The sequence below is a fragment of the Stenella coeruleoalba genome (assembly GCF_951394435.1).
Source record: "Stenella coeruleoalba genome assembly, chromosome: 1".
Taxonomy (NCBI): domain Eukaryota; kingdom Metazoa; phylum Chordata; class Mammalia; order Artiodactyla; family Delphinidae; genus Stenella; species Stenella coeruleoalba.
In genome coordinates this window covers 12451429-12469872 of record NC_137169.1, presented here as the reverse complement: position 1 = coordinate 12469872, position 18444 = coordinate 12451429, and the positions used below count along the sequence as shown (strand labels likewise).

The 18444-nt window shown below is 41.3% G+C and overlaps 1 protein-coding gene across 1 annotated transcript in view; it reads left to right on the top strand.

Moving 5' to 3' along the window:
- The first annotated feature begins 6902 nt into the window (after positions 1-6902).
- The window catches only part of FBXO42 (F-box protein 42), a 98153-nt gene continuing 86611 nt past the window's right edge, over positions 6903-18444 (top strand). The window contains exon 1 of the mRNA XM_079901184.1: positions 6903-7153. The gene's annotated coding sequence lies outside the window, so the exon portion shown is untranslated. The remainder of the gene's footprint in view (positions 7154-18444) is intronic.

Genomic DNA, 18444 nt, shown 5'->3' with positions numbered 1-18444 from the left:
TGACCAGAACTGAAGTTCTCCTGAGTCTTTAATGACAGATTCGTACATTAACTTCGAAAGTTACTTTATGTGTCTTCCTAAACAATGTTCTTTTTTTTTTTTCTACGGTATAGAATTGGAGACCCTGGACTTTAAAGTTCAACTTTGGATACTTCCAACTTTTTTTTTTTTTTTTGCGGTACGTGGGCCTCTCACTGCTGTGGCCTTTCCCATTGCGGAGCACAGGCTCCAGACGCGCAGGCTCAGCGGCCATGGCTCACGGGCCCAGCTGCTCCGCAGCATGTGGGATCTTCCTGGACCGGGGCACGAACCCGCATCCCCTGCATTGGCAGTCGGACTCTCAACCACTGCGCCACCAGGGAAGCCCTGCACACTTCCAACTTTAATATGCTGTGTGATCTTATGGAAGTTGCTTAGGATTTCTGTGCCTCAGTTTCAGTTTCCCCAAGTGTAAAAAAAGATAATAATAATAGCTCCTTCAAAGGTAGATTGTAAGGATTAAATGAGTTACTATGCTAAAAATCTTAGGAAAATGCTTAACCCATAGTAAGAGTTCTAAAAATTAGCTATTATCATTATAGAGGTGTCTTGCCTGCCTTAAGAAGACTTATAATTCTCACTTCTCTAGTTATCCTTTTTTCCCCAAAACACAAAAGCAGGAGGAAAAGCAAACACCTTGTGATTTTATTCTCACTGACATGTTCCTGTAGGCCTCTCAGTATTAAAACCATATCATTCAGTAGTGTTGCATTTGGCTACTATAATCAAGTTATCTGACTTAGAATGGGTTTTTTGAATGGGTTTTTTCTTGTGTTATTAGCATGCCATTAATCTTTCTTTTTTTAAAATAAATTTATTTTTGGCTGCGTTGGGTCTTCCTTGCTTCGTGCAGGCTCTCTCTGGTTGCGGCGAGCAGGGGCTACTCTTCATTTTGGTGCGCGGGCTTCTCATTGCAGTGGCTTCTCTTGTTGCGGAGCATGGGCTCTAGGCATGTGGGCTTCAATAGTTGTGGTGCACGTGCTCTAGAGTGCAGGCTCAGTTGCTGTGCACGGGCTTAGTTGCTCCGCGGCATGTGGGATCTTCCTGGACCAGGGCTCGAACCCGTGTCCCCTGCTTTGGTAGGCGGATTCTTAAGCACTGCACCACCAGGGAAGTCCACCATTAATCTTTCCAAAGTGACAATTTCCTGTTGAGAAATGTTGCCATTTGTATTCCTAATGATTATTATAAATTGCAGTCATGTATTAACTCTGAATAGTCTTTATTTAAAGTAACATGCTTACTAATTTTCTGGTTTCATGACTTCCTGTCTCTGGAATATCAGTCATCTCTGAGTCTGTCCTCAGTCCACTGTTTTTACCTAGATGCTCATGGTGTAAGCCACCCACTGTTGGTGACTCCCAAAGTTGATTTACAGCCCTGAATTGACCCGGTGTTTCCGATTCATATAGCTAGGCTTCTTATTGGCACTTCACATGGCTATTCCACTAGCAGCTCAAATACTCTATTCTAAAATATCACTAATACCGTTAACGGCCTGACCAACTTCAAAGATGAAAGATTTTGTCTTGGGCTTCCCTGGTGGTGCAGTGGTTAAGAATTTGAGCCTGTGCTCTAGAGCCCGTGAACCATAACTACTAAGGCTGCATGCTACAACTACTGAAGCCTGCGTGCCTAGAGCCCATGCTCTGCAACAAGAGAAGCCACTGCAATGAGAAGCCCGTTGCACTGACCACGCTCACCGCAACTAGAGAAAGCCCGCACGCAGCAACAAAGACCCGATGCAGCCAAAAATAAATAAATAAATAAATTTAAAAAAATGATTTTGTCTTGTTCACTCTCTGGAACTATATTTACTTTGAATACATCCTCCTGTGAACTCATTCTTTTAAGTAAATTATCCTAACTGAGCCTTGGCAGCAGAAAGGTGGATGAGACCATCAATCAGTCATCACCTACGTCTAGTTTTCCCTAATTGCAAGTCATCAAGTCGTTTTAGGCTTTGTAGTTGCAGTATGTTACCAGCAGAGGGAGACAGTTTCTTACAATTGTGTTACATTTGGCAATGAGCCTTACTTAACAAAGGAATTTGCTGGGCATTTTTTTTTAATTGTTTCTGATATTCTCCAATTATCTTTTTAAAAATTAATTAATTTATTTATTTTTGGCTCCGTTGGGTCTTCGTTGCTGCTCCTGGGCTTTTTCTAGCTATGGCAAGCGGGGTCTACTCTTCATTGTCATGTGCAGGCTTCTCACTGTGGTGGCTTCTCTTGGTGTGGAGCACAGGTTCTAGGCACGTGGGCTTCAGTAGCTGTGGCACGCGGGCTCAGTAGTCGTGGCACACGGGCTTAGGTGCTCCACGGCATGTGGGATCTTCCCAGACCAGGGATTGAACCTGTGTCCCCTGCATTGGCAGGTGGACTCTTAACCACTTCACCACCAGGGAAGTCCCATGCTGGGCATTCTTAAGACTCAATCTACTAAGAGACCAGAAAGATAGATATCTTGGAGCTCGTTTGAGCTCGTTTCCTTTGCAAAGGAAATAGCTTTTCTTCCACTAAATGGATAATCAAGAGGCCAGCCCTAGTTAATCACATAGGCCTCCTGGGCAAGTCCCTTCCTCATCTGTAAAATGAGGGGATGGAGCCAAGTAAGGTCTAAAATTGAGGAAGTGGTGGAAGTTTCTTCCTCCAGGGGGAGAGCCCCAAAAGTTGAGGCAGTGGCATAAACAGGCACTGGCAGAGACCCTAAAGCATGAGCTTCTCTTTCTTGTGAAATATGTTTGTTATACCCTTCATGTTTGGGGCTTAGTGATTTGCACTCAGACCTGCAGGTACCTTTGATCTATCACGTGAAACACTCTGGTATGTGATAGGAATATAAGAGCAAAGCCCATAGTGAGAAAACTTTCCGTCTGATTTCCAATGTGGGGCTATGTAGACAGTTAAATAAATGGCAAAACCTACCAGTATTTAAAATGTACATGCCCGTTGAGCCAGCAATTGCATTTCTAGGAAATTTCCCTGTAGATACATTGGCTCATATGCAAATAAAATTATGAGGCTATTCATTGCTGCTTTGTTTATAATCACAAAAGACTGGAAACAAATGTCCATCCCTAGAGGATTCATTTTAAAACTATATGGTCCAGCTATGCAAAGGAATAGAATGAATTGTTAACTTAGATGGTTCTAAATAAACTGACATTAAATGATCTCGAAGAACTATAGTTAAGTTTAAACAAAAAGCAAGATCCAGAGCAGTGTTTATAGTCGGCTGCTGTTTGTAGGCTTATCTATTTATATGTGTATGTGTGTATTTGTATATGCATCTCTGGAAAGATACAAGGGACTTGTAACAGTGGTCACTTTGGTGGAGAGGCAAGGTTTACCAGGTAGCTGGGGGGACTGGTAGGATGGACTTAATATTTATTATATGTCCTTTTGTACCTTTTGACTTTTTTTTATGTACATATATTATTTATTCTAAATAAGTAAGAGCATAAGAAATGAATTTCAGTAATGGATTGTGGGGATGAACTCTGCATGATACTTATGAGAGAGACCATAGCCACTCCTCTCATCCTAGCCTTATATCTTGTCCCCGTACCTCCAGCCATGTCCCAATCTGTCTTCACACTGCAGAGAGATTGTGCTAAAACACCATTTCATCACATATCCTCTTTGCCCCCAAATCTCCATGACCTAGGAGGTAATACCCAGTTTTCTTCCTGATATTCCAGGCCGTATATAAACTGACCTCAATCTTATGTCCTCTTGTTTGTCAGAAGCAACATTGTGTAGAGTTCAATAGCAAAGGCTTTGAGGTGAGACCACCTGCGTTCAAACCCTACCCATGACCATGAGTTGAGTCACTTAATCCCTGGGTGCTTCAGGTTCATCATCTGTAAAATAAGCTAAACAATGGCACTTACTTAGCAGTTATTTGGTACATAATGAGAGTATACAATATACATCGACTGTGATTATTATTAAAGACTTTGCTTTAATAATAATACTTTTGTGCTTATCACAATTGATAATTTTATATTGGCTTATTTATTTGTTTATTGTCTGTCTCTCCCAGTAAACTGTTGGGCTCTCCACGAGGGCAGGGACTTCGTTGTTTTATTTAAAAGTACGTTGCTGTACATACCACATGGCTTGGCACATATTAGGTGCTCACTAAATATTTGACTGAATGCCCTCTTAGTTTTCAAATTCCCAGTTCATTCATTCTTTCATCCATTTAACCAATATTTAGCGAGTCCCTACAGGGTGCCAGTCTCTATAATTATGATAAAGCATTGAACAAAACAGACAAAAATCCCTGCCATCCTTGAGCTAGGAGATTCAGGGTGGAGTGGTTTCTGTATTTGAACCTGTTCTAACATAATCTAGCAGTTCCAAACCTAACTGGACATCAGAATCCCTGGGGAGCTTTAGAAGAAGTCTAAGTCAGTGTCTAAAGTGAGCCCTGCAACCTGCATTTTTTTATACAAGTAAGATTTTATTTTTGTCACTGTTAAGCGTCTGAATTTTAAACAGATTCTTGGACTCATGACTCATATCAGTTGGCTCATTCAACTTTAGTACCTACCTCACCCCTAGTAGCTTTTCCAGAACTACTACCTTCATCATGGAACTCCATGAGTTTTCCCAATTCAAACTTGAACTTCTTCAGCATTTTTACTTTATTGTCTATTTATTTTTATTAAAAATTTTTTTATTGAAATATAGTTGATTTACAATGTTGTGTTAGTTTCAGGTGTACAGCAAAGTGATTCTATTATACATATGTATATATATCTGCATTTTTACTTTTCTAACAAAGACATCATGGAGTGGATAATTAGACTGGTGAGCCTCATGTCTTTTCCAATGCTGTCTGGAATCAACTTATTGACAATTTCTATCTCGTCATTTGTCTGCATCATCTTCTGGATTTGTCAGACCCGTTGGTGCTGAGCGTAAGTGGTCTTCTGAATTTGATTGTTGCATTTTTTTAGTAAAGCCAAGAGAGAATAGACAAGCAAATAACCATTGGTAGTCTTGACATCAACATGAGTTTCAGTCACGATCTGCTGTTTTTTTGACCATGGAGCTCCTTTTGTCACAGGTATGATCCATGCCATGGAAATTAAGCAGTTTTTCCCCTGAACATCTTCAGTAATCAGCTTGAATTTTTTTAATGCAACTTCATCATTCTGCAGATCAGGAAGGCTCACTTCAAAAACAACAACCCCTGAGGCCATCAGATGGGATTTTGGTTCCCAGAGGTTTTTTTTTTTTTTTTTAAGATTTTTTTGATGCGTACTATTTTTAAAGTCTTTATTCAATTTGTTACAATATTGCTTCTGTTTTATGTTTTGTTTTTTTGGCCATGAGGCATGTGGGATCTTAGCTCCCCAACCAGGGATCAAACCCCCACCCCCTGCATTGGAAGGCAAAGTCTTAACCACTGGACCGCCAGGGAAGTCCCCCTGGAGTTCTTATGACTAGTGTTTTTCCAATATTTCTTATATTGAACATAGCTGGTGCTTTCACAACATACCAATCTTTCTTAGAAAACAGATCAACCACTTTCTTCTTGGTACCCTTTTTGCTGCTATTCATAAGGTGCTTGTTCTTGCTGACCTCCGTGGTACTGTTCAGAGAGCCAAAAGGTGGAGCCTGCATTTTTAAAAGGAAGTGCTCAAAAGCTGGTCCAGTGTTTCTAACATTGAGTCTACAGGGTACTTGGGGGTCGGGGTGGTGGGGTTCACAAGTTCTATGACAATTTTTAAGCTTGGGATTTTTAATGATACAATTTTAATATTTATTTATGTTTATAATTGCCAAGTTTCTCTTTTGCAGTGATATTTCCTAACTGAAAGACTTGAGTTTCTTAAATCAGTGTTTCTCATACTGGGATTCCATGAGTGTTTACCCAGGGGTCTTTGCATTATTCAAGTTTGTGGAACACTGATCTAGTGCTTTCTAGTGTGAGATTGACCCAAGTTTGTTCAATAGCATCTTGCCTTCCCAACTTGAGAGCAGACCTGGGTTCTGGCCCAGCCCTATGTCCTAAGAGATGTCCCAGAAGGTCCACTTTACCCAGGGTGGTGGGCTGGCAGCTCAAGGTTGCTTCATTTTTAGGTGCAAGGGATGAAGACTGAAGCCCTTGGGCTCTGTATCTCTGGCATTTCCTTAGACCACATGCTGTGCAGGTAATTCACGGAGGTTCTCACCTACACACCAGGCTGCTCCCTTGGAAGGGGGATTTTGCTGGAACCAGTGATAGTGATACTGGAAAGTACAAGAGCTTGGGAACCAGAAGCGCCTGAGTTCAAATCCTACCTTCCCCCCCAACTCCCCAGATATGTGGCTTTGGGAAAATAACTGATATATCCCGCACCTCAGTTTCCTCATCTGAAACATGGAGCTAGTAACAAGTCACACAATGGTTGGTACACAATTATGGGAGGCTTCGGTTGCATAACCAAGGCACTGAGTTTCTCTCCTTCAGTTGACATCAAGAGCGCTTGTGCTCATCGGGCCCTCGGGGTACACATGAATTAATTCCTGGTCTAACATCTATCATAGACTCAAGCCGTTGGGAAAACTGCTCAGTTGTCCCTAGCAGTGCAGAGGAGGGTGAGTGCAGTTCTAATGCCGTTTGTAGGCACCCGAAGAAAGCGGGCGCGGAAGCGCGAGGTTTCCTCACTCCAGCTTGGCTCCCCCAGGCGGCGTTCCAACCTCGGAGAATCTCCGGGGACCAGGGGGTTGGAGGGTGGGGGCGGCGGGCCGCGGCGTGTACCTTCCCAACATGGCGCCGCCCATAGGCCGCCTGCCGCGGTCCCGCCGCACTGACGTGTGTGCGCGCGCGTGTGTCCTGTGTGCCGGTCCCCGGCGCATGCGCGCTCCGTGTGGTCTTCTCCCGGCCAGAGCAGCAAGAGCGGCGGCGGCGGCGGTGACGGCGGCGGAGGCGGCTGCGGCGTTAGAGCGGAGGAAGATGGCGGCTCGGAGCGGCTGGGTGTCCCGCCAGCTGTGAGGAATCCCGAGTGCGGCAAGCGCGGCCTGGGGCGGAGCGCCTCTGCTCAGATCCTATCCCCGGCTCCCTCACCTTCTTCGCCAGCGGAGCGTACCCGAGAGCGTGGCGCTGGCTGGGCCAGGTGAGGCCTCTTCCTCTCACGGGGCCGCGGCGGGGAGCTGGCGGCTTATGCCCTTTATGCCACGGGTCCGGCGCAGGCCCTGCACCCCGCGCGGGGGTCGGTGCCGGCTGGCCTGGGGGCCTTGCTGTAGTCATTCTCGGCCTCCCCGGGTGAGGCAGGGCGGAGGAGAACCCCTTTCCAGGCAGCCCTTGGGATGGGGGCGAACCCGGCCTCTCCCCTCTAGCACGGCGGTTTTCGTCCCCGCACCGGAGCCACGAAAGGGTGTGTGACCAGTGTAAGGATGGCTTTGGGGTGTCAAATTATCTTCCACCCCACGCCCAAATCTTTAACGCCTTTTGAGAGGAGCCGGAGTTCGGTGCCCTCCAAAATTGGGGCTGCGGCGAGGGGCCAGCATCTCTGAAGCTGCAAAAGGAAGATTTTGGAATTGGCTTAAAAAATGAAACACAAGCAGCCTTTCCTACCCCTTAGTTTTTTGAGTGTTCCCCCAGTGAGGTAGGAACTGCGGATCTCCTTGATTGAGACAGCAGCCCACGTTGTGACCGTGGAAGGCTTCTGGTGAGAATTGGTGCAAAGGGAACCGTGGAGGGTGGGAACCAATTTGTAAACGAAGAAAAAAACAGTCGTAAGATCTTGATAGTGTCTGGAAAGTAACTTCGGGGCTAATGAAGTCCTCTCGATCCTTTGAAACCTTTGGATTGTTGAGATTCGGAATACCCAATTGCTTTTGTCTGTTAATCTCCCGAATTTTATTAGGAAAATAAAAGCTTCATTTCTCAATTGCCAAAGTCTTTGGACTTTTCCGTGGTGGGATTCCTACTGCTCAGCGTGAAGATTCAGACACATTACCAGTTCTCGCTTGCTGGCAGGGACATTGTACTATACTTACCCTTTTTGAGAACAACTTTTGTTGTTGTTGTTCAAATGCTAATTTGGAGACTTTGTTTCTTTCAAGTAGGAAAGCCGGTTTGAAGCCTTGTGGTCTCTTCCTTGAGGAATGAAGGCTTCAGTTGCAGTTGTGCTATGGGGAATTGTTGAGGAGATAGCATTGGCTTGGGCACACCAAATACCTTTTATAACTTAAATTTGTGTTTAAGAATGATGACGTCATGGATTTAAAGGGACAAGGAAAATTTGAGAGGAAATAGCATCATTTAGAATTGAACATTTAAGATTCAGTCTATAGCTTTTACAGTGAATAGTGGTGCTCTGTTTCAGATCCCTAATTTTGAGTGTATTCATGTGTATAATCTGATTGGTTTCCTTTCTGTTGTATGTTGTCATTTTATATCCTGTAACTGTTTGCTTTTGACAAGCCCAGTATGAATATATTACTTTATCTACATTGACCCATGGGTGTTTTGTCTGTTTCAAAAAGCTTTTAATTGTTAAAATGACAACTGTTTAGTTTAATAGTAGCTAATTTTTTGACCCTTTTTTTCTTTTCTTAAAGCCTTTTCCATAGAGATTTGTACATTTTCTTAGTGCCTTTGCTAAGGACATAAACCTAAACCAACGACTTCTCCATTTTAGACAATTGGAGAGCCACTCTCCATTTCAATTTGCTAATAAAGAGTCATGAAATTAATGCAGTGAAACATCCTGGTGGTTTGACATTATACTTCTTGGCATAATGTGTTGCATTGTTGTGCTAAATCATCATCAGATATTGATGCACCTTCATGACATCCATGACATCATTCACTCTCCAGCATTTTGCCTTTTGCAATTTCTTGCTTTCTCAGAGTCACAAAGAAAGAGGATCAGGAAAAATAGCTTAGGATGCTTCTTAAATGTCTGATTTCTAGAAGAGCCTTCTCTAACACTGCTTTATATAGTTAAAACCCTTCTGTAGGACTCAGAGCTGTGTAATTGCTACCCATTGTGAAAATGCTAGCAAAACCTCTAGGTTTTACAAGAATATTGAGGTCCCAAGGAGAAGTTATCTCAAAGATGAACAAATACGTGATTATCTTTGTGATTTCAGGGTTGTTTTAGTCTATATAAAACTAGAAGCCATTTGTTTAAATATTGCCCTTCCCACTTCACAAGATTGTTAATGTGAAGCAAAAGAGTAATGTTTGTGAAAGTGCTTTGTAAAATAGAAGGTGAATGTAAGATTGATTATTCAATAACCAGTTTTATGAAAATACCTATTGAGAGCCCTCTGTGTGTTGGACATTTTGGGAAGTAGGTACTGATGATTCTAACCGCTTTTGGTCTCAAGTTGCCAGCAGTCTGGTCAGGGAGCCAGACTGAGAAACTAGTTAAATATATTGTAGTGTAAGAAATGCACTGAATGCAACCAAGGAAGTCAAGGAAGGCTTCTCAGAGCCAGGATGTCTTTCCCCAACCTTTCCTGTTATTCTGCAGAAAAATATGCCTTTTGTGAGCAACCTGCTTTTTATAAAAACTTAAAAATTTTCTGTCACAAGTTCTTTTCCTCTTTTATTCATTCATTGTCATGACACTTCCCACACAGTATGCCCCAGTTATGGTTTCTGCATTCTCAAAAATCCACCAGAGTCTTGGGAGAACCTTTTTGAGAGTGAGTCATATGCACAGGCAATAAACACAAACATTGCAGCTGCAGTTTCAAATATCTCCGATTACTAAGTGGTGACAGCTCTAGAGTGGTGATGCTTTTATTTTTGTTTTGTAAACTGGCACAAGAAGTACTGTATGATTTGAATTTGATCACATTCAGTTAATAAGTGTTTAGTTGTCAGTCCCTTAGAATGTTGGCTGTAAGTGATTATTAGTACTGTCTCCGGTCTCCCAATAATAAATAAAACAAGAAGGTCCTTCTCCTTTTGAGGTGAAGCTGACAGTTTAAGCCAGAAGTATACTAAACTGTTTTATAGAATCTATTTATGTAGATCGAGGCTGCTTAGCATCTCTGATATTAAACTTCTGTTCAATGCAAGTTCCTCATCTTAGTGCTGTGGTATTTTATGATTAATTTAGCATGTTGTCACCTACATTGCAGAAATTTTATGGATTTTTGGATTGAGTGGAATCTGTAAGTGGTGCAGTATTGAACACATACCATCTGTATCTTAACTGAACATGAGTGCTTTAAGGTGGTGGTTGACAAGGAAGTGAAGGTGATGTGTCTGTTCATTCTTCTATATTGTGGCAGTTTGTCACATGTAGAAAGGTATGACCTACAGACAAGTCACTTTAAAATTGCCCAGTATGAAGCTCATAACACTACAGCTTATTTTTAAAATTGTTTCTTATGACATTCTTCTAAATATCTTGTAAAATTAGTGGTACTCCTGTATAGCTTAATTTTGTGCTTACTTACTCATGCATGTATCGGAAAGCAAATTTGCTTTGAATTCTGATTCTTCCTTTATTAAGTTTCTACTTTTTAATTTCTAAAGTTTTCTCCTAGGCTTTTTATTTAATTTTTTCTAGTGTTGCTGTTCTGTTTTGCTTCAAAGGTGGCTGTTTTGCTTCAAAAGTGGAAGTATCTTGTGGTACTTTGATGCTTGTTTATATATATAAATCTGATAAATGTACAGATATTCTATAAAGCAATAGTTACTTGTAAATTTTACTACTCTGGACAGTAACTTAGCTTAAATAGTAACATATTTTCTCTTGTCTCCTAGTAATACATAGATTTCAGGTAGTTCATTTAATTTCTTTTTTTTTTTCCTGGCTGTGTTGGGTCTTCGTTGCTGCGCTGCGGCTTTCTCTAGTTGCGGCGAGCAGGGGCTACTCTTCGTTGTGGTGTGCGGGCTTCTCATTGCAGTGGCTTCTCTTTGTTGCGGAGCACGGGCTCTAGGTGCATGGGCTTCAGTAGTTGTGGCACGGGGGCTCAGTAGTTGTGGCTCGTGGGCTCTAGAGGGCAGGCTCAGTAGTTGTGGCACATGGGCTTAGTTGCTCCACGGCATGTGGGATCTTCCCGGACCAGGGCTCGAACCCGTGTGCCCTGCATTGTCAGATGGATTCTTAACCCCTGCACCACCAGGGAAGTCCCAGTTCATTTAATTTCTATAAAGGCAAGCAAGTTCCAGTTTTAGCTACTAATATTCCCTTAGAATATTTAACATTTAGGATACGTTTATTTCAGCTATTTTAAGGAATTCACTGGTATGGCATACTCTTCCAAATTTGTGTTTCCTTTATTATTCTCATTTTAAATGTTTGATTCATGTTACTATCTAGAGAACAAGAAATTTTTTTCCAGAATGAACCTCTTGGTGCATTGTTTGGAGAAAGATTGATGTTAATTATAAATTGATCAATACAGTTTTACTAAATGTTGCCTCTCCCATCTGCTGGTTTTTCAGATGCAAATCAAGGGAAAATGGAATTTATCCTTCTGTTTCAGTATTTATTTTTAAAGCTTTTTTGCTTAGTAGTCTTGCTGTGTTTTTCCAAAAAGCGACAGTGTCTTGTCTTTTCTTGGTTGATCCAGCAGTGTTAAATGTTTGCAGTCTGTTCTGCAGGACTGCTTTCTTAGCTTTTGCCTTGAGATACTTAGATAGATCCTTCAGTCTAGTCAAAAGCAAGCAAGCTGCTGTCTTCCTTATTACTGAATCTGAAGTTTTACTTTCCTGTGGGTCCTTCAAATTTTGATTTGTCTGTCTTCCTTACGTCCCCCCACCTTTTTTTTTTTTTCCAGTAAATGCAGTTCTCTCTTCCAAGTGTGTTTCATAAATCATAATGGAATTTTGGAATATAATTCCCTATAGAGCTGCATAATGATGTGTGCGTTAGAATTTCACATTTTATTTAACTTATAAGTAACTTAATGGTAATGAATCTTGAAGACATTATGGTAGGTGAAATAAGCCACAAAAGAACAAATATTGTATGATTACACTTGTATGAGGTACCTAGAATAGTCTAATTCATAGAGAGAGAAAGTAGAATGGTAGTTGCCAGGGGCTGAGGAGAGGAGGGAAGGGGGAGCTACCTTTAATGGATATGGAGTTTTCGTTTGGGATCAAAGTTCTGAAGATGGATGGTGGTGATGGTTGCACAACAATGTGCATGTACTTGATGCCACTGAACTGCATATTTGCAAATGGTTAAAATGGCAGTTTTTATGTCAAGGTGTATATTAACACACACACACAGGAAGCTTAATGGTTTACGTGTGCTCTGTGGGCTGGCTTGATAATTATTTATTTCAGTATAGTAATTAAGATCATAGGCTTTGGCCCCAGGTAGACCCAGGCCTCTACCCTAGTTCTGCTACTTTGCTTGGGTACGCACCTTAGGTTCTCTAAGCCTCAGTTTTTTCATCTATAAAATGAGGATGATGCCCCCACGTTTTGGGACAATTAAATGTGGGAATACGTGTGAACTTTCTCAGCACATTGCCTAGCATATAGTAAACACTTAAATCTTACACATTATTATTACATTGTTTTATGGAACAGTAAAACTGGGACAAGGGAAACTTGTCTCCTAGCTTCCTCATAGCATAGTCCAATGGCATACTTGTCCTGTATGCAGACATACCTGTAGCAGGAATACATGTTTTCTGGTTTCTCCCGTGCTTCCCTTTCTGTATTTGATTGGAGAACTGGGCTTATTCATGTCTTCATTTGATATCACTGCCCTTATGTCTCTTAAATCCATCTAGATGTGATCTTTCTTTTATGCCTCTTGGTTTTCCAGGGACTTTATAGAGCATATCCTCTAACTCAGCTGTCCACGTGTTCACAACTGAGTCCATTGTTTCACCTCTTACCTCCCTTAACATAAAAACCTTTACTAACCAAGTTCCCTTCTTAATATTCCCATCTCTGTAGATAGAATACGTTTATTCTGGTCTGATAGACCATGAAACTGGGAGTCATTTGTTAATACCCTTTTTTTAAAAAAAATCTTTTGTATCCTGCCATGTAGATCTGTATTATCTTCCTCAGTATCCCTTAGGTTTCCCTGCTCCTCGTTATACTTGCTGACATGACTCTAGACCAGGCTTTTATGAGCTGAGGGCAGACTGAAGTACTGCTGTAGTTCTTAACTAGTCTTGTTGCCAGGGCTCTGCTACTTACTAGTTGTATGATCTCAGCCTCCCTCATCTTCAAAATGGGAGTTACAATTCCTACTGCATGACATACGTGTGCAATATTTAACTAAGTGTCTAACACATGGTGAACACTGCATAAGAAGTATTTGCTGTTACTTGAGTTTTTCTTCTTGGTAACTTCTGGAAATGGTTAAGATCGAAGTGACAGTACTACAACAGACCAATCTTAAGGGACTGCGATCTGAATGTTTCCCCTCTGATCGGGAACCTACGGTAACTCATTATTGCCTACTCCCTTGCTGATCTTTGAAGCTCTCCATTTGGCCCTCATTGTACCTTTCCAGCCTTATTTTACATGATACCCATCATGCGGTCTGTTCAAGCCAGACTAGTCTCACTGCCTCTCATGTATATCATGTTCATTTTTATAACTGGAATATTCATTTTCCTAGGTAGGAGGCATATTTTTCATTAACTACTCTATCCAGCTCTGTAGAGTATCTCCTGTATGCTCCACCACTTAACCACTGTTGCCCTGTGCTAATGAATTCCTGCCAAATACTTCAAAGGAATATATCATGCAGTATAATTCACATGTAATATTTTTAGTGTCTTCTGTGCACATTTAGTACTTACATATTAGGCACTCAAATATTCATTCAGTGTATGCGTTTGATTCTTTTGGGCTGATGTTCTTCGTGAGCTTTCTGAGGCATTGCATGATCCTAAGTGTCTGTTGAGTCTTTTTTGCCTTTTTGTTCATTGGTCCATTCATTCAAAAAACATTTATTAAATGCTGTGTGCTAGGCATGGTTCAAGATATTAGGGTTACAGTGGACAAAATAGGCAAGGGCTCTGATTTCTAGGATCTTACATTCGAGAATGAAGAAAGCAGTTAATGAATGAACAAAACTTCAGACAGTAATAAATACTTCAAAGAAAATAAAAGAGAGTTAGCTAAAAGGGAAGACTGAGATTGGTTTAGAGAAAGCCTCAGTGAGAAGGTGATATTCAGGCTGAAAGACACAAGGCAGAATGTTTAATGCTAAGTTGTGGGGACATAAGGAACAGCTAGCGCAAAGGTCTAAAGTACAAACCAGGATCTAGTTGAGACTCTCAAGTTGCATTTGGCTGTTGTTTAGTTTTTGCTTCATAATCTAAAATAGCCTCCTCCCCTTCCCATTTTTTTTTTTTTTTTCTTTTGCTCAATGACACTGCCTTTTTTTTTTCCTTTTTTCTTTTTTTTTTTTTTTTGCTGTACACGGGCCTCTCACTGTTGTGGTCTCTCCCGTTGCGGAGCACAGGCTCCGGACGCGCAGACCCAGCGGCCATGGCTCACGGGCCCAGCCTCTCCGCGGCATGTGGGATCTTCCCAGACCGGGGCACGAACCCGTGTCCCCCGCATCGGCAGGCGGACTCTCAACCACTGCGCCACCAGGGAAGCCCGACACTGCCTTTTTGAAGAGACCAGTCTGGGTCTCTGGTAGACTCTTCCACAGTCATGATTTGTCTTACTATTTCTTTGTGTCAATTAAGTCCTTCCTTTATCACCTTTTAAGACAATTGACAATTTGCAATCCTTTGTGATACTATGTATTCAAGTTGTATCACACTTGATGTCAGCTTTTGCCATTATAATGATGCTGAATTTGATCACTTGGTTAATGTGCAAGTCCTAGATCTTTCCATTGTAAAGGTTTCCCTTTACATGGATCAAGTAATCTGTGGGTAGCAATTTAATACAACACAATTACTCTATTCCATCTTTCACCTGTTGGTTTTAATGTCCGTCAGAGATCCTTGCCTGAATCAGTTGTTTCATTGGAGGTTGCAAAAGGATGATTGTTATTGTTGTATTCCTTCCACATTTATTAGCTGGCTAATAAATGAGAATCAACTGAGAATTAACTACTAAAAGTCTCTCCTAATAAGGCAGGGTGTTTTGTTTAATTCTTTGCTTTTCATTGTAAATTTTCTTGGTGAAGAACTGGTCACCTCAGTGGTAGCAAATGAGTTTCTTTTCTATTTTCTGTATCATTGTAGGCACGTGAATTTTTATTTATTCATTATTTTACAGTTAGTTACAGCCATTAGTCTCTTTTTTTTTTTTTTCTCCAGTACGCGGGCCTCTCACTGTTGTGGCCTCTCCCGTTGCGGAGCACAGGCTCCGGACGCGCAGGCTCAGCGGCCATGGCTCACGGGCCCAGCCGCTCCGCTGCATGTGGGATCTTCCCGGACCGGGGCACGAACCTGCGTCCCCTGCATCGGCAGGCAGAGTCTCAACCACTGCGCCACCAGGGAAGCCCCATTAGTCTCTTTAACGCAGAACTTTCACCAGTATGAGTGTCTTCAAGCTAGTGTTGTGTCCTTTTGATGTGCCCCGTGTGCCCTTTGGTGTTTGGGTTGTTTTCTCTTGCAAGATCTTCCAGGTGCACCTTGTACTCTCTCTGTTCTTGACCCGAAATCAGTCATTTTTCTAGGAAGACCTAGTTACTTTTACAGAGAATGCCATTAGAAACCAAGATCTGAGTGCTACGAATGCTCATTGCTTACTGGGTCTTCATTATTTCTAGGTCCTTTCAATGGGCAGAGATAGAAAATATGTTTTTTAGAAATCAAAACTTCATATTGATATTTCCAATTTAATTTGAATCTTTACAGGGTTCTTTTCTTTAGATTTTATATTTGTCTCTCTTTCCTTAAACTGGAAATCTTATTTTTTTAGTACTGTTCACGTTTATTTGTTCTATACTACAGTATACATAACTCTTATTTTTATTTAAAAAATATTTATTTATTTATTTGGCTGTGTCGGGTCTTTGTTGCAGCACGCGGGATTTTCGTTGCTGCGCACGGGATCTCAGTTGCAACATGCGGGATCTAGTTCCCTGACCAGGCATTGAACCTCGGCCCCCGTGCATTGGGAGCGTGGAGTCTTAATCACTGGACTACCAGGGAAGTCCCATACGTAACTTTTAAAAATATAGTCTTCAGGGCTTCCCTAGTGGTGCAGTGGTAGGGAGTATGCCTGCCGATGCAGGGGACGTGGGTTTTTGCCCCGGTCCGGGAGGATCCCACGTGCTGTGGAGCGGCTGGGCCCGTGGGCCGTGGCCGCTGGGCCTGCGCGTCCGGAGCCTGTGCTCAGCAACGGGAGAGGCCGCAACAGTGAGAGGCCCGCGTACCACAAAAAAAAAAAAAAAAAAAAAAAAATATATATATATATATATATATATATATATATATATATATACACACACACACACGTATATATATACACATACATATGTACATATACATATATATATAGTCTTCATGTTGTTACTAACAAGATTACTGAGGTAAATTTAAAATTTATTTGTCATTCTTTTTTTACCCTTAGAACATTCTGTCAACATCCAGTAAAGAAAATGGAAAACATACTAGATAGTTCAAATATAGGAGATTTAATGTAGGTTGCAAGACTGAGAGAGCAAAAAAGAGTAGGGCAGGGTGATTTAGAGATTAATAACTAGGGTGAAATTGAAACTTCCCTGGTGGTCCAGTGGCTAAGATTCCGTGCTCCCAATGCAGGGGGCCCAGGTTCAATCCCTGGTCAGGGAACTAGATCCCACAAGCATGCCACAACTAAGAGTTTGCATGCTGCAACTAAAGATTCTTCCCACTGCAACAAAGAACCTGCATGCCACAACTAAGACCCAACACAACCAAGTAAATAAATAAATATTAAAAAATAAATAAAGTAACTGGGGCGAAACTATTATCTCAAGAGTTGGGAACAAAAGGGATAGATGGTATTATCAAACCTTTTAAAGAAAATGGAGAGGGGGTCACCCACGACCTCAAGCACTGCTGCCACTTTCAGATCTGGGACCAAGAGGGGGAATTGCCAAGATACGCCACATGGCTGGTGCTTGGATCATCCTCTTCCTAATGTTTATTAGTTTCTGGTTTATCCTTACAGTGTTTCTTTTTGCAAAAATAAATATCTACATATATTCTTTTTTATCCGTTCTTACACAAAAGATTGCCATATATGTACACTGTTCAGCATTTCTTTTCACTTAATATATCCTAGAGATTATGCCTTATTGGAACAGAGGTAGTCCCTAATCATATTCACAGCTTCATTGTGTGGATGTGCCAGATTTGTTCAACTAGTCACTTTTTGATGGTAATCAGTAAGTAATGCTTTACTGCTGATCTTTTAAAAATAGATTTTGGTGGGAATTCCCTTGCGGTCCAGTAGTTAGGACTCGGCACTTTCACTGCCGAGGGCTTGGGTTCAGTCCCTGGTTGGGGAACTAAGATCCCACAAGCCATGTGGCGTGGCCAAAAAAAAAACCCACCCTACTTTAAAATAGATTTTGGTATGTGTGTTAGAAAGAGCATTGAGCTGATAACAGGGTCTGTTTTGCCACTAAATACATGACCTTAAGGAAGTCACCTGTTTTTGGACTTCAGTTTCCTCATTTGTAGAATAAGGGTTAAATTGCTCCATAATCTCTAAGATCTCCTGCTATAATATTTTATATTTTTCTGAGAGTTTTATTAGCCGTATTTTAAACCTATTGCTCAGTAAAGTATGTAAAGCATAGGAAAATTATAAACGAGAACGTAAGGTTAAGTTTTAGAAGTACTACTGAGGGTTTTCTAAACTTGAATCTGTTCAGGTGCTTGTTAAAAAAATTAAGATTCCTGGGCCCATCCCTGTTTTCTGAAACAGTCTCTAGGAAGTGTACCTACTAAGTGATTTTTTTTTTTTTTTAATGATCAAGCTTGTGAAACAAGATTTACTTTATGTGCATATGCCATTGTCCTTTAGGTTTCCTGAGGATAGGGAGTAGTCAGGACATTATTTACCCTTCATGAATTCCTTTTCTCTGACCACCACCAGAAGAAATATAAGTAGAAATGAAAATTTCCATTCTCTTACAGCATCTTGTCAAAATGTACTATGTTCTTTGCAGAATGTTTTTGTGTCAGTGAGGTTGCTGATTCTATATGCAAATTGAGAGATTTGATGGGAATACCATACAGTTGTAGAGTGCTTTGAATTCTGCTTCCTGAAACACTGTTTTCACCATGCTTCTCATTTGCTCACATTTAGTGAATTCCTTCCTAGAGACTTCAGAACATATTGGATTCCAGTTCTGGTTCCTTTTCTTTTTACAAAGCTGGCTAATTGTAGGCAAATGAATTTATCTGGGTCTCATAATCTTCATCTGTAAAACATAACTGATAATATGTCCCTTATAGAATTGAGGTAGGGTTAAATGAGATAAGGCGCTTGGCA